Source organism: Leopardus geoffroyi, chromosome B1, assembly GCF_018350155.1.
Source record: "Leopardus geoffroyi isolate Oge1 chromosome B1, O.geoffroyi_Oge1_pat1.0, whole genome shotgun sequence".
NCBI lineage: Eukaryota > Metazoa > Chordata > Mammalia > Carnivora > Felidae > Leopardus > Leopardus geoffroyi.
Genome location: NC_059327.1, coordinates 187,546,643 through 187,559,843, shown reverse-complemented (window position 1 = coordinate 187,559,843; position 13,201 = coordinate 187,546,643). Strand labels below are relative to the sequence as shown.

The following is a 13,201-nucleotide window of genomic DNA, read 5'->3' as shown; positions in this document are numbered from 1 at the left end:
CATCTGATTATGGCAGATATTTAGAACGAAGTCTTTTTCTCCTAGACATGCCTGTGGCTTCCTCAGGGTCCTGCCCATTGCTGTGGAGTGCCTAGCGTCCTGGGTACAGGTGAAGCTATCTGCTCTGGTTCATCACTTGCTCTCCAGCCATTTGCCTTAGCTTCCATCTGTTGAGGGAAAGTCTGTTCTGAAGCATTTAGCTGCATTAAAGATGTTTGTTTTCAGGTTTCTGCCTTTTCTTAAGATAATGTTAATAACACATTTTTTCCCCTTAACGATCATTCTGCCTTTATTTTCTGTTTATTGCAAGATTTAGTTAGAATTAAAAAAAAATACATTGACTTATTTTTTTCTTGTTAATCTTCCTCTCCCTCCCTCCCTTCCTTTTCTCTTCATTTTTTCCTTTCTTCCTTTTATGTTTAATTGTCAGAGAATGTAGCCTGCATGAATTCTAATGTTTGTTAATACTTCAAGGTATTTGAAAAATAATTTTCTGTTTGTTGAGTAACAATCTTTTCTCCCACATGTCTGTCTGTATCTTATGTTATATACACATGCATACGTATACACCTATGTATATAAAGTCATACAGAGACATCTGTCCATAAGAGAATAAGCTTATATACTATGTTAATCAAATTCTCTCTTTCTCTGTCATTTTCTGAGAGCATTTCTCCTGTTAGTGGAGTTTTCAGTATATCCCTGTTTTTATCACAGGTTTTTTCTTGTATACTTCAAAACTGTATTGATAGATGCACAAAAGTTCGTGATTACTATATAATTTTGGTGGGCTATAACTTTTATTAATATGAGAATATTACTCTTTACCACATATGATTTTTTCTTTATATTCATTTTTTTACATTGTTCTAAGTTTTATTTATTTAAGTAATCTCTTCGTCTCACTTGAAGCTTGAACCCATGACTCTGGGACTAAGAGCTGTATGATTTTCTGATGAGCCAGTCAGAATTAATGTATTATTAATTATATAATAACATTAATAATTATAAAATCAATAAATATAATTAATATAATATTAATATTGCAAAATCCACTTTATTTTTATCAGTATTTACATGGTACATATTTTTCCTCTTCACCTTTATTTTGTTCAAATAGGACTATTTAATGGATTTATGGTTACCATGGTTTCAACTTTTTTCTGCCATATTATTATTTTATATTTTCTATGTAATGGTTTCCATTTGCTTTCCCCCTCCTCCTTCTACCCCCACCCATTTATTTTTTCTTTACTTTTCCCCATTGAGTGCGGTGTATCCCAGTGGAGGTGCTGTTGGCGTTTCTTGGTTTTGTGTGTGGCTTCTCTGCACTGGGCAGGCCTTCATTATTGGCCCTGCCACTAAGTATCAGTAGCAGCCCAGTCCCTGGGACGATGGACAGCACACTTGGACATTATCACATGCCTCTGGGTGTTCTACCACTCCTAACCTGGAAACAGGGTAGACATAGGCCTCCAATCTCTCTTCTCTTGTAATTCCAAATTTAATGTTTAATTTTGTCTTCATAACATGTACTTAGATTAAAAACTCAGATAGTGCTGTGAGAATTATAACACCCAACAACCAAGAAAGATCTTTTATGTCACTACTCTCAACTTCTTACTTAGTTTCCCTAAAGCCGAGAGTCCTATCATCTTGTTCTAGTATTTACTTTTGTGTTTCTAAATAGCATACATAGAGGGTCATTATTTCATATTGTAGTTGAAAATATAACAGTGACTTCCTATTTAAAAAAATTCTTTTTAATATTTGTTTATTTTTGAGAAACAAAGAGAGACAGAACATAAGTAGGGGAGGGGCAGAGAGGAGACACAGAATCCGAAACAGGCTCCAGATTCTGAGCTGTCAGCACAGAGCCTGACACAGGGCTTGAATCCACGAACTCTGAGATCATCACCTGAGATGAAGTCGATGCTTAACCGACTGAGCCACCCAGGTGCCCTGTGACTTCCCATTTTGTAAGATGAGTTATTTTTTCTTTTAAGCTTGCTGTAGCACCATACTCACAAAGCAAACTTTTTCATCTCCCATTTTTTTCCCATTTTGTTATATAACACATTTTGTTTAAATCTTCATTCAGTTTTTACATCACTGTTTTACATAAAAATTGTGCACAAGTGAGCCACTTAACGTCCTCTGGTTGAATTTCTTTTCGTGTATGGTTTTGTTTTGCCTGAGAGTTAATGATTGGCTGTTGTTGATGGCTTCCTGTTCTGGGGTTCTTTCACTAATTCATCCCCACACTGTTGGCCAAACACATCGGATGCTTTATCAGTTTCTCATTTCTCTCTTTTTTTTTTCCTTTTTTTTTTTCTTGGAGACAACTTTTCTGGAACCCTCCACCCTCCTGTGACATGATATTGAAATGTATTTCCATAGAGTATAATGTTTTTTTTTGTCACTTTGGGAGCCCTGTCCCTTCTGAAATAGCTTTGGACACCGAATGCTGCGAGTAGTTCAGGGAACCTTTGCTCACCACAACTTCAAAGTTCCACATAGAATAGTTATGTTTAATACATTTGAATGTTAATTGCCAAAATAAACATATTTTTGTCTGAAAGTACACCAGGTCCTAACTTATAAATGGCAATTACTTGAATTTTTAATCACATTTCATTTCTCAAATAATTTGCAATAACTTATGAGCATTAAAATAACTTCTGCATATTTCTGTGAAGTGATGAGATAGCAAATATCAATATTTATTTTTAATGCTAAACACACCTCACAGAAGCCATTTTACTTAGCACATACTACAGGTGGCCCCTGCTTTCTGAAAGTTTGTGTTATGCCACTGCTCTGCATTAGTATGGTAGTGGTGTCATGGTTTTTTTTCGCAAAAGTGGAACGTGGTATATGCCAACAGGGAATACTCTTCACTTTATGCCATTTCAGGTTACGAAAGGTTTCCTAGGAACGCTCTACGTTCAGATAGCTGGGAACCTGTATTTCCATATGTCATTTGTGGCACACGAGAGACATAGATAAATGAGTGAAACCTGGGCCCTGCCTTGACAGAGCTCAGAGTGGAAAGGAGACAAAGGTATTTTTATTTATTTATTTATTTATTTTATTTTTTTTTTTAATTTTTTTTTTTCAACGTTTTATTTATTTTGGGACAGAGAGAGACAGAGCATGAACGGGGGAGGGGCAGAGAGAGAGGGAGACACAGAATCGGAAACAGGCTCCAGGCTCTGAGCCATCAGCCCAGAGCCCGACGCGGGGCTCGAACTCACGGACCGCGAGATCGTGACCTGGCTGAAGTCGGACGCTTAACCGACTGCGCCACCCAGGCGCCCCTGACAAAGGTATTTTTAAAGATGACTCAACATAATGTGTTAATTGTACAGAGTGTGCACTGAGGAGGGCGTTGGTCTAATGTGGAGTCAGGGAATACTTCTAAAAAGAGGTGATGTGGCAATGTCAGTTTTGGGTGTTGAAGCAAGAGTACACACACACACACACACACACACACACACATGCTCATACACTTACTTATTTTTATCTGACATGGTTTCTTTTTATGCAGAGGACTGAAGTCCAAATAGATCTATGTCCTGTCAGAGGGTATTGTCATGGCAAAAGTGAAAGTGACACGGCCCCACTTGTAATGATGTCTTCCAAATCAGGAAGCCAAGGGTCCTGTAGACCTAGTCATGCAAGTATGGACACCAATCTTAATTGCAGGCAAGTTTGCAAATATTTTTAGTTAGAGTAATTCCTTCGTATGTCCTCTGGTATCAAGAGTAGGCCATGGAGAGAAGAAAAAAAGAGCAACTGGTCACTTTTTGTGTAAATGTAGTTAGTGTTCGTTGCGTTGCATCTAGAAGAGAAGAAAAAGAACATCTGTTGAGCCCGTACCTTCTGCCACGTACCTTGCTAGTAGTGCTTTTGCTTTCGCTGAGTTGATCTTACTAGAACCCCATGAAGTCGGTACTATCTTCCCACTTTGTATGTACAGAGCAGTGAAGTAAAGGGTAGAGACAGGATTTAAACTCACCTATGCCTGACTCTAGAGTGCTGTTTTCATAATACTTGGAAGCCTTGGAAATCTTTGATTTTAGGTTTGTGGGTGATATCAATATTTTACATTTTTGTGGGAATCCCTTCTATGTCCTAACATGGTGAGGACTTTAGAGACAATTTATTTTCTTCCAAGTAAATAAAAAAAAAATAGGGGCGCCTGGGTGGCTCAGTTGGTTAAGCATCTGACTTCGGCTCAGGTCATGATCTCACAGTCGTGGGTTTGAGACCTGTGTCAGCTCTGTGCTGACAGATAAGAGTCTGAACCCTGCTTTGGATTCTGTGTCTCCCTCTTGCTCTCTGCCTCTTGCCCGCTTGTGCTCTGTCTCTGTCTGTCTCTCAAAAATAAATAAAACTGTTTAAAAAGTTTAAAAGAAAAATAAATTAAAGAAGCTTATAATTTCTTACCAAAAAATATTGCAATGACCTGCTAACTGGGGGGTCTTTGTGTCTCTACTGAGTTCTTTCTGCAGTTCACCCTCAGCATTGCTACTGAATTATGCATTTGCTTTTTCCCTTATCAGGTCCACTGTGAGAACTCTTAACTCATTTTTCAACACTTGCCTTAAGTATTTCTCCTGGGCAAGTCTATCTGACTCCCAATGACAAAAGTAACTCTTCAGTCCTTTCTTCTTGATTCTCTCATAGTGTTTTTATAATATCTTAATACAACTTTTATCTTTTTTTTTTTTTTAATTTTTTTTTCAACGTTTATTTATTTTTGGGACAGAGAGAGACAGAACATGAATGGGGGAGGGTCAGAGAGAGAGGGAGACACAGAATCGGAAACAGGCTCCAGGCTCTGAGCCATCAGCCCAGAGCCCGACGCGGGGCTCGAACTCACGGACCGCGAGATCATGACCTGGCTGAAGTCGGACGCTTAACCGACTGCGCCACCCAGGCGCCCCAATACAACTTTTATCTTGATGTAGTCTAAGAATTTAGTTGTCTGATATCAGGTAGATTGTGAGTTTGAGATGTTTTGGATATCATACAAATGGAAATGTATCATTGTATGTTTTTTGTAATTTGATTTTTCCCTCTCAATATCATATCTGGGAGATTTATGCATGTTGATCTGTATACATGTAGTTCATTCACTCCTTACTCCAGTATAATCTTCATCATATGACTGTTCTATAGTTTATTTATTCATTTATTGATTAATTGTCCTGAAAAGGAAATTTCAGCTGTATCCAGTGTGGGTTTTTGTTGTTGTTTTGTTGCAGTCATGGATATATATGTCTCCCGGTTTGCATTTGTAGTAACAGGATATATGGTGGTATGCGAATTATTAGGTTTTGGTTTATGTGCTTCTTCAACTTTACTAAATATTTCCGTATTGCTCTCTTACCAGCAGTGTATAAACATTGCTGCCATGCAACAATCTCTCTAATGCTGGATATTGCCCAATTTTTAAATTTGTGCCAACTGTGTGGGTGTAGAATGGTATCTCATTGCGGTTTTCATTTGCATTTTCCAGATTTTTAATGATCTCTTACATTTTTTTAAATGTTTACTAGCCATGTGTTTCTCCTTCTGTGAAGGAACTGTTTACATCTTTTGTCCATTTTTCTATAGTCTTGTTGGTCTTTTTAATTGAAATATCCAAATGCAATTGTGGATTTGTCTATATTTTGCAGTTCTGTTAGGTTCTGCTTCATGAGTTTTGGATCTCTGTCAGTAGGTGCATAAACATTTAGGATTGTGAGTCCTCTTGATAAATTGACCCCTTTAATTTTATGAAATGACTTTTGTTATCCCTAGTAATATTCTTGCTCTGAAATCTACCCTGTTATCATTATAACGACTCTAGTTTTCTTTGGTTAGAATTAGCATGGTATGTCTTTTTTCGCCCTGACACTTTTAACCTTCTTTTGTCTTTATATTTAAAGTGGGTTTCTTGTAGGCAGTATGTAGCTGAGTCTGGCATTTTTATCCAATCTGATAATCTCTTTCAATTGTTTAGACTCATTTACATTTAATGATATTATTGATGTGGTTGGGTTTAAATCTACCATCTTGCTATTTGTTTTCTATTTCTTCCATCTGTCTTTTATTCTCATTTCCCTCTTTTCCTGCCTTTCTCAGATAACTTATTTTTAATGACTCTATTATATATTATTTCTTGGCTTACTAGCTCTAACTCCGTGTTTTATTATTTTAGTGTTTCCTGTAGGATTTATAGTATACATCTTTAACTTGCTACAGTCTACCTTCAAGTGGTATTATACCACTTCATGCATAACTAAAGACTTTTACAACAACATCCTTCTATTTTTCCCTCCCTGGCCTTTGTGTACTGTTGCCATACGTTTTATGCCTACATATGTTATAAACTCTATATTACAGTGTGATTATTTTTCTTTACCCAATAAATTATGTATTAAAGAGACTCGAATAGTAGAAGAATCTTATGTATTCGCCCGTGTAATTACCATTTCTGGTGCTCTTCATTCCATCGTGTAGATCCGTACCTCCATCTGGTATCCATTGCCGTCTGCCTGAAGGACTTGCTTTAATGCATTGAGGGTTTGCTGGTGATGAATCCTTTGAGCTTTTGTATGTCTGGAAAAGTATTTAGCCTTCATTTTTGGAACATATTTTTACTGGAATAAAATTCTAGTTAAATTTTTTTTTCCCTTTCATTATTTTAAAGATGTCACTCCATTGTCTTCTTGCTTGCATGGCTTGTGACAACAAACTACTGTATTCTTATATTTGTTCCTCTAGACATTACACATCTTTTTCCTCTGGTAGCTTTTAAGATTTTTCTCTTCAGACTGGTTCTGAGCAACGTGATTATGCTTTGGCATAGCTCTCTTCGTTTGTCTTGTGCTTGGGATTCACTGATCTGGGATCTGTAGGTTTATAGTTTTCGTCAAATTTTAAAAAATTCAGTCATTATTTCTTCAAAAAAATTTTTTTGCCCCTTCCTCTTTTTCCCCTTTGGAGATTCTGATTACACGTATATTAAGCTAAATGAAGTTGTCCTAGGGGTCGGTGATCCTTTGTTTACATTCGAGTCTTTTTTTCTCCCCGTCATGTTTCATTTTAGAGGGTGTCCACTGCTATGTCTTCAAGTACACTGATCTTTTCTTCTACAGTGTTTCATCTGCTATTACTCCTATCTGGTGTATTTTTCATCTCAGCCATTGTAGTTTTTATATCGTGAAATTCAGTTATATCCGTCGGTTGAGCGTCTGACTTCGGCTCAGGTCGTGATCTTGGGTTTGTGAGTTCGAGCCCGCGTCAGGCTGTGTGCTGACAGCTCAGAGCCTGGAGCCTGCTTCAGATTCTGTGTCTCCCTTTCTCTCTGCCCCTCCCCTGCTCATGCTGTGTCTCTCTCTGTCTCAAAAATAAATAAAAACATTAAAAAAATTAAATAAAATAATTTAAAGAGTAAAATAAGACTGAGAAACCATCAATGCCTGGTCCCTTTCCATGTTCCTCTCTCTAGAGGAAGCCCCTTTAACTCTTTCAGGTAATCCTTTTGGTATTGACTTTTATTTATTTATTTATTTATTTATTTATTTATTTATGTTTATTTTTGAGAGAGAGAGTGCAAGTTGAGGGGGAGGGGGTTAGAGAGAAGGGGGTACAGAAGATCCAAAGCGGGCTCTGTGCTGACAGCAGCAAGCTGGGTGTGGGGCTGGAACTCACGAACCATGAGATCATGACCTGAGCTGAAGTTAGATGCTCAATGAACTGACCCACCCAGGCACCCTGACCACTATATTTTAAACATTCTTATATTACAAGTTCTTGATTTTAGTCCTGTTGTAGGCATAATCTATTGACTTCTCAATGTGAAAGGTGAGGATTTACCCACTTGTCCACTTTCTCTCCCTTAGCCCCCTGCTTTTCACTGACCCTACACACAATTCTAATAGCATAAAAAGCGGGGAGTTACTGCTAACTTGTTATAGAGTTTCTGTTTTACAAGATGAAAAGAGTTCTGGAGATGGATGTGGTAATGGTCCCACAATGGTATGAATGTTCTTAATGCCACAGAACTATCCAACAGAACTTTATGCTAAAAAATGTTAAGGTGGTAAGTGGTTTTATGTGTATTTTACCACAATTAAAAAATATTCTTATCAGAGCATATACTGTAATGTTTACAGATTGAATGGAGGAGTTTGAATGGATACAGATGAAACAAGATTGGCACCATGTTGAAAATGTTAAAGCTGAGCCACGGGTTCATGGGGCTTCGCGGTATTATTCTGTCTACTTTCGTGCATGTTGACAATTCCATAATAAAAATTTATACTTGAAAAAATCATACTAGATATTCTATGAGTTTAATTTTCTTGGAGAACTTTTTCTTATAGCCTATGACATGCTTACATGGGCTGGTTAGTCCCTGGGTTTGCTGCACAGCTGTATCCTTGGAGGTCTCTTTTTACCATTAGCCCAGACATATCCTTTCTTGATCTTTTTCTGCTGAATTCCTTGTTTCCTGGATCCTAGAATTTTCTCTCTTGGTATGCATGATTATTCTGGTGAAATTTATCCTCCTGTAATACCCAGTGAGAGGAAATTTTTTTTCAATATCCAATGAGAGCTCATATGTCTGATAGTATCTTTTTTCATTATCACACTTGATTAATGGTTGGAGGGTTGGATTTTTGGTGCAGATATTGAGGAGTCATTTCCCCCTTCCACCCAACTTTGTGTCAAGCTAGTTGCTTTGTTGCCTCTTTCTCAGGTAGGGTTTGTTTCTTATTTAGAGTGTGGGGTCCTTCCATTGCCAGCCTTATGTAAACATCTTCATGTGGCTTCCCATCTTTGATAAGATTTAGACTTTGCTCCTTTCCGCCTGGTCCCAGAAGGCCATTAAAATGGCAGCTCACATCATCTGGGATTGGCAGATGCTCTCAGGACAAAAGCCTGCCTCGTTATTCATTTGTGCTTCTGAATTGCCTCACTCACTTTATTTTTGAGTTACCTACCATCCCACCAGATCAATGACACATTTAAAAATGTAGTTCCTATATTTCATCCAGAAACTGTAGTTGTCTGAAGGATGTCTCAGGGTATGTAGTCCATGTGAAAATGGTAGTCTCATTCCTTATAAAGGACAGTCACACTTTTAGAATATGGACATAATTGCATCTAGAGAAAATCCGTAGTGAACAAGTGAGTTATTGATACCACTAATTCAGCAAAATTTACATTAATGTACTGATGAGTCCCACCCACTATATGTTTTTTTTATCAAAATATCAATTATAATGGTTAATTAAAATTCAAATTTTAGTTTCTCGTGGAAACAATATTGCCTAGATATGCTCTAACTAGTGTACGTGTAGGATGAGCTGCTCCACGTTTTCCTACTAACTGACATTTACCTTTCAAAATTGCCAGAATTTGTTTTATGCACTTTCAATGGAGTATTTTCCAAAAGGTATAATAAATCATGTTATGCACTTCTTAGGCTCTATAAATTGACTAGCACAGGCATCAATTGACTCTTCCTTCATCACTCAGAGTAATTATTACTAAAAGTAGCATATTTCATTGGAAGGACTTAGACTTCAAAATCAGGCAGATCTGGAAATACAACTTGGCTTTGCTACTTACTACCAGTGTGCTCTTAGACAAGCCACTTACCAGTGACTGGGGAAGCCAGCTTGTACTGGTTCACCGGTACCTACTGTTAAGCTTTCAGCAATTTTGTGAGCTGATTCTTAACATATTCATGATTCAAAATTAAATTATAGAAATTTACTAAATTTTATTATTCCCCATGCCCCTGTAAATAACCCAAGGTTACTTAGCTTATTCTTGTATCTGTATAGAAGAAATCCTATATAATGCTGTGCTACCATTCATCTCTTCCCCACCCACCTTCAGTGCTATCCCCTTGGTTGCTTGAACTTGGCCATGGTGGAAGTATTAACACTGTAGGAATTGGCCAAGTGCTGCCAAGTCAGTATTTAATGTATCATTTTGTTGATTGTCAAGACCTAAGAAAGTGATAGAGACAATCTTAATAATTCAGAGTAAAGTTAAAAGTGTGTCACATCTGTAGCATTACATTGTAAGTAGGACTGATGTTTGAGGAAATTTTCTTCCAGTGTTTGAAAACATTATCCAATTCAGTGAAGACGTAGCTCATATCACTGATGAACAAGTGAAATTCTGTTGTTTTCCTTTTATCTTGCCTGTTAATTTAAGCAAACATATCAGTTAACATTCACATGAGAACTACACACATTTGTTAGGTCGCAGCCATAGCTTGGCTACCAATATAAAAATTTGGCAAAAACCTAAGTGAGCGTTCTATGAGAATCAGTTGGCCATATGGAATTTATAGAAAGAGCATTACATATTATTTGGAAATTGTGTATTACATGGCTTTTGTGTCAAAATTTCTAATTAACATATGTACACATACTTTATTTTTATTTTTATTTTTTTTAAGTAAGCTCTCTCCCTAATGTGGGGCTTGGACTCACAACCCTAGGATCAAGAGTAGCATGCTCTACCAGTTGAGCCAGCCAGGTGCCCCCACAGTTTTAAACGTATAGCCAGTTGTTAATATTTACTAGAACGCTATTGCTTAAACTCTCTGAGATTAAGTTCTTCATCTGTTAAATCACTTATCCAAAACTATGAGCACCGTACTTGACTAAATTGTATTTTAGTATTCATACCTGTTTCCTTCTAAGATTGGATATCAGTATTTTCCCCCATCCCTCTAAACCTCATATATAGACATAAATTGAGAACCATTGGAATGTATATAGCTTTTTGCCTCTATATTATGACTCCAGAGTATAGTAATTTTTAATATTCACGATTTCTTTGTATAGATACTTAGTATCCTACTTGATTTCAACTGTCATTTTTGCTCTTGTCAGAGCTCCTCCTTTTACTAGCCTCTCCTGTCTCCCCGTGGTCCTCTCCCATAACTTACAGCCTATGCTGTCCTTGTGTGGGTCCAAAACCTAATACCCAATCCTGTTTGAATTGTATGCACAATATGAGTAAGTAGATGCTAAGTGAGACCTGAAAGACCTTCCGGTAATTGCTTTGGTCTACTCTATTCTATCTGTGACCTCCTTTCTTGTATAAAAATTATTATGAGGGGCACCTGGGTGGCTCAGTCTGTTAAAGCATCATACTCTTCATTTTGGCTCAGGTCATGATCTCACAATTCGTGAGTTCGAGCCCTGCATCAGTCTCAATGCTTATAGCGTGGAGCCTGGTTGAGATTCTCTCTCTCCTTCTTTCCCTGCTCCTTACCCGCTCACACATGCGCGCACACACACATGCACACACTCTCTTGCAAAATAGTAAATAAATACACTTTAAAATAAAATAATTATGAGATATTTTAGACACATTAAAAGGGTTGGGAATAATGTAATAAATACCTACCCGTATGCTCCTAACCCAGTTTAAGGAAGGAAACATAAGAATTGCAGTCACACTCCTCCCAGGTTCCATTACCCTCTTTTTCTCCCCAACGGTAACCACTAGCCTGAATTGACCATTCCCAGGCATGTTATACGTTTACCTTGTATCTATATGTTCAGAAAATACATGGATTGTTTTTACATATTTAAAAATATACAAAACATGATAAATGTATATGTTCTTTTTTTCATATTGTATATATTCTTTAAAAAAATCAGTCGGCTTCGTATTTTAGAATAATTTTAAGTTTACAGGAAAATTGGGCAGAAAATCCTGAGAGTTTCCATATACCCCATTCCCCTAGTTGCCTTACTAGTAACATCTTGCATTACTGTGGAGCAATTATTACGACTGATGAATGAATATCGATGCAGTATCATTAAATAAAGTTCATAGTTTATGGGTTTTGATAAATATATCCACAATTACATTATCATGTAGCATAGTCTTACTGCCCTAAAATTCTGAATTCCGTCTCTTTATCCCTGGATACATTCTTTTGAATCTCAGTTTTTTTGTTTGTATAACTTCATAGTTTTGAGGCTGAATCCATTTGGAGTCTAATAACAAAACACCATAAACTGGAAGGCTTATTTCTCACAATTCCAGAGGCTGCAAGTCTGAGGTGAGAGTGGCTGGGCAAGGGCCCTCTTCTGCATCACAGATATCTATGTTTTCACATGGCACAGAGGACTAGGGAACTCTGGGGTCTCTTACAAGGGCACCAACTCATTCATGAGGGCTCCACCCTCATGTCTGAAGCACCTCCCAAAGATCCCACCTCCTAATACCTTCACATTGGCCATTAGGATTTCAACGTAAGTTTTGGGGGATACAAACATTCGGAGTGTAGCACAGGGTTACTCTCTGATTCATTTCCCTTAACTGCTGATTAGTGTTTCCTCTGTATGCTTATACCTCAAATTAATGATCTGTTCTACTGTTGGTAGAATGTAGGTTGTTTCCAGGATTTTGTTAGTACAGACGTCTCTGCCTCAATGGTCTCATATAATCTCTTTGTGAAAATACATGAGCATTTCTCCAGGGTATGTACCTAGAAGTGGAATTAGGGAGTCACGAGATTTTTAAAATTACTCCTTTATACCATAGAATGCATTTTAACTACCATTTTAAACAACATTTCTATGTGTACAGATATTCCAAATCTAATGCAATTTTTACTTTCTGTTCTTCTAATATGCAACACTCTCTCTTTCCTGTGAGGTTTTGGATCTTAGCTGCCCTTTTTTCTATTTTGTATCCACCCCCACTTCCCAGCAATTCATCTTGATGACCCAACTTTTCCTTTAGGTGTCTGTCTAAAAGTCATTTTTCTAAGAGACCCCCGACTCTAGTCCACATCTGGATAAATGCCCCTCCTTGGTTTTCTGGCAAGGCTCTTACCTCAGCTGTTTTGCAGTTGCCCATAGCTAACTTCTCCAAGGACAGGAAGCACAGCAGAGTTCGCCCTGGTATCTCCTGTGCTCAGCATAGAGCCTGACACATAACATTTGTGGAATTAATGGAGGTATGAATGAATGAATGTAGGTTGCTAATATCATGTCAACAGCGGCAGAAACTAGTGCCCTCCCCACAATAATTGACTGGACCATCGTGGGCTCCAGTGGTAACTAACAGAAAATAGGGTTCAAGTGTAGAGGGCCAAAGACAAGGTCCTGAGACTCCATCAGGCACAGCAAGGACAAGACGTGTCAGTCATGGCCAG

At 37.6% G+C, this 13,201-nt stretch overlaps 1 protein-coding gene across 3 annotated transcripts in view; it reads left to right on the top strand.

Annotated features, from left to right (window-relative positions):
- LOC123596119 (cytosolic beta-glucosidase) overlaps positions 1-13,201 on the top strand; it is a 133,213-nt gene that overhangs the window by 16,635 nt on the left and 103,377 nt on the right. The gene's annotated exons all lie outside the window — the stretch shown is intronic.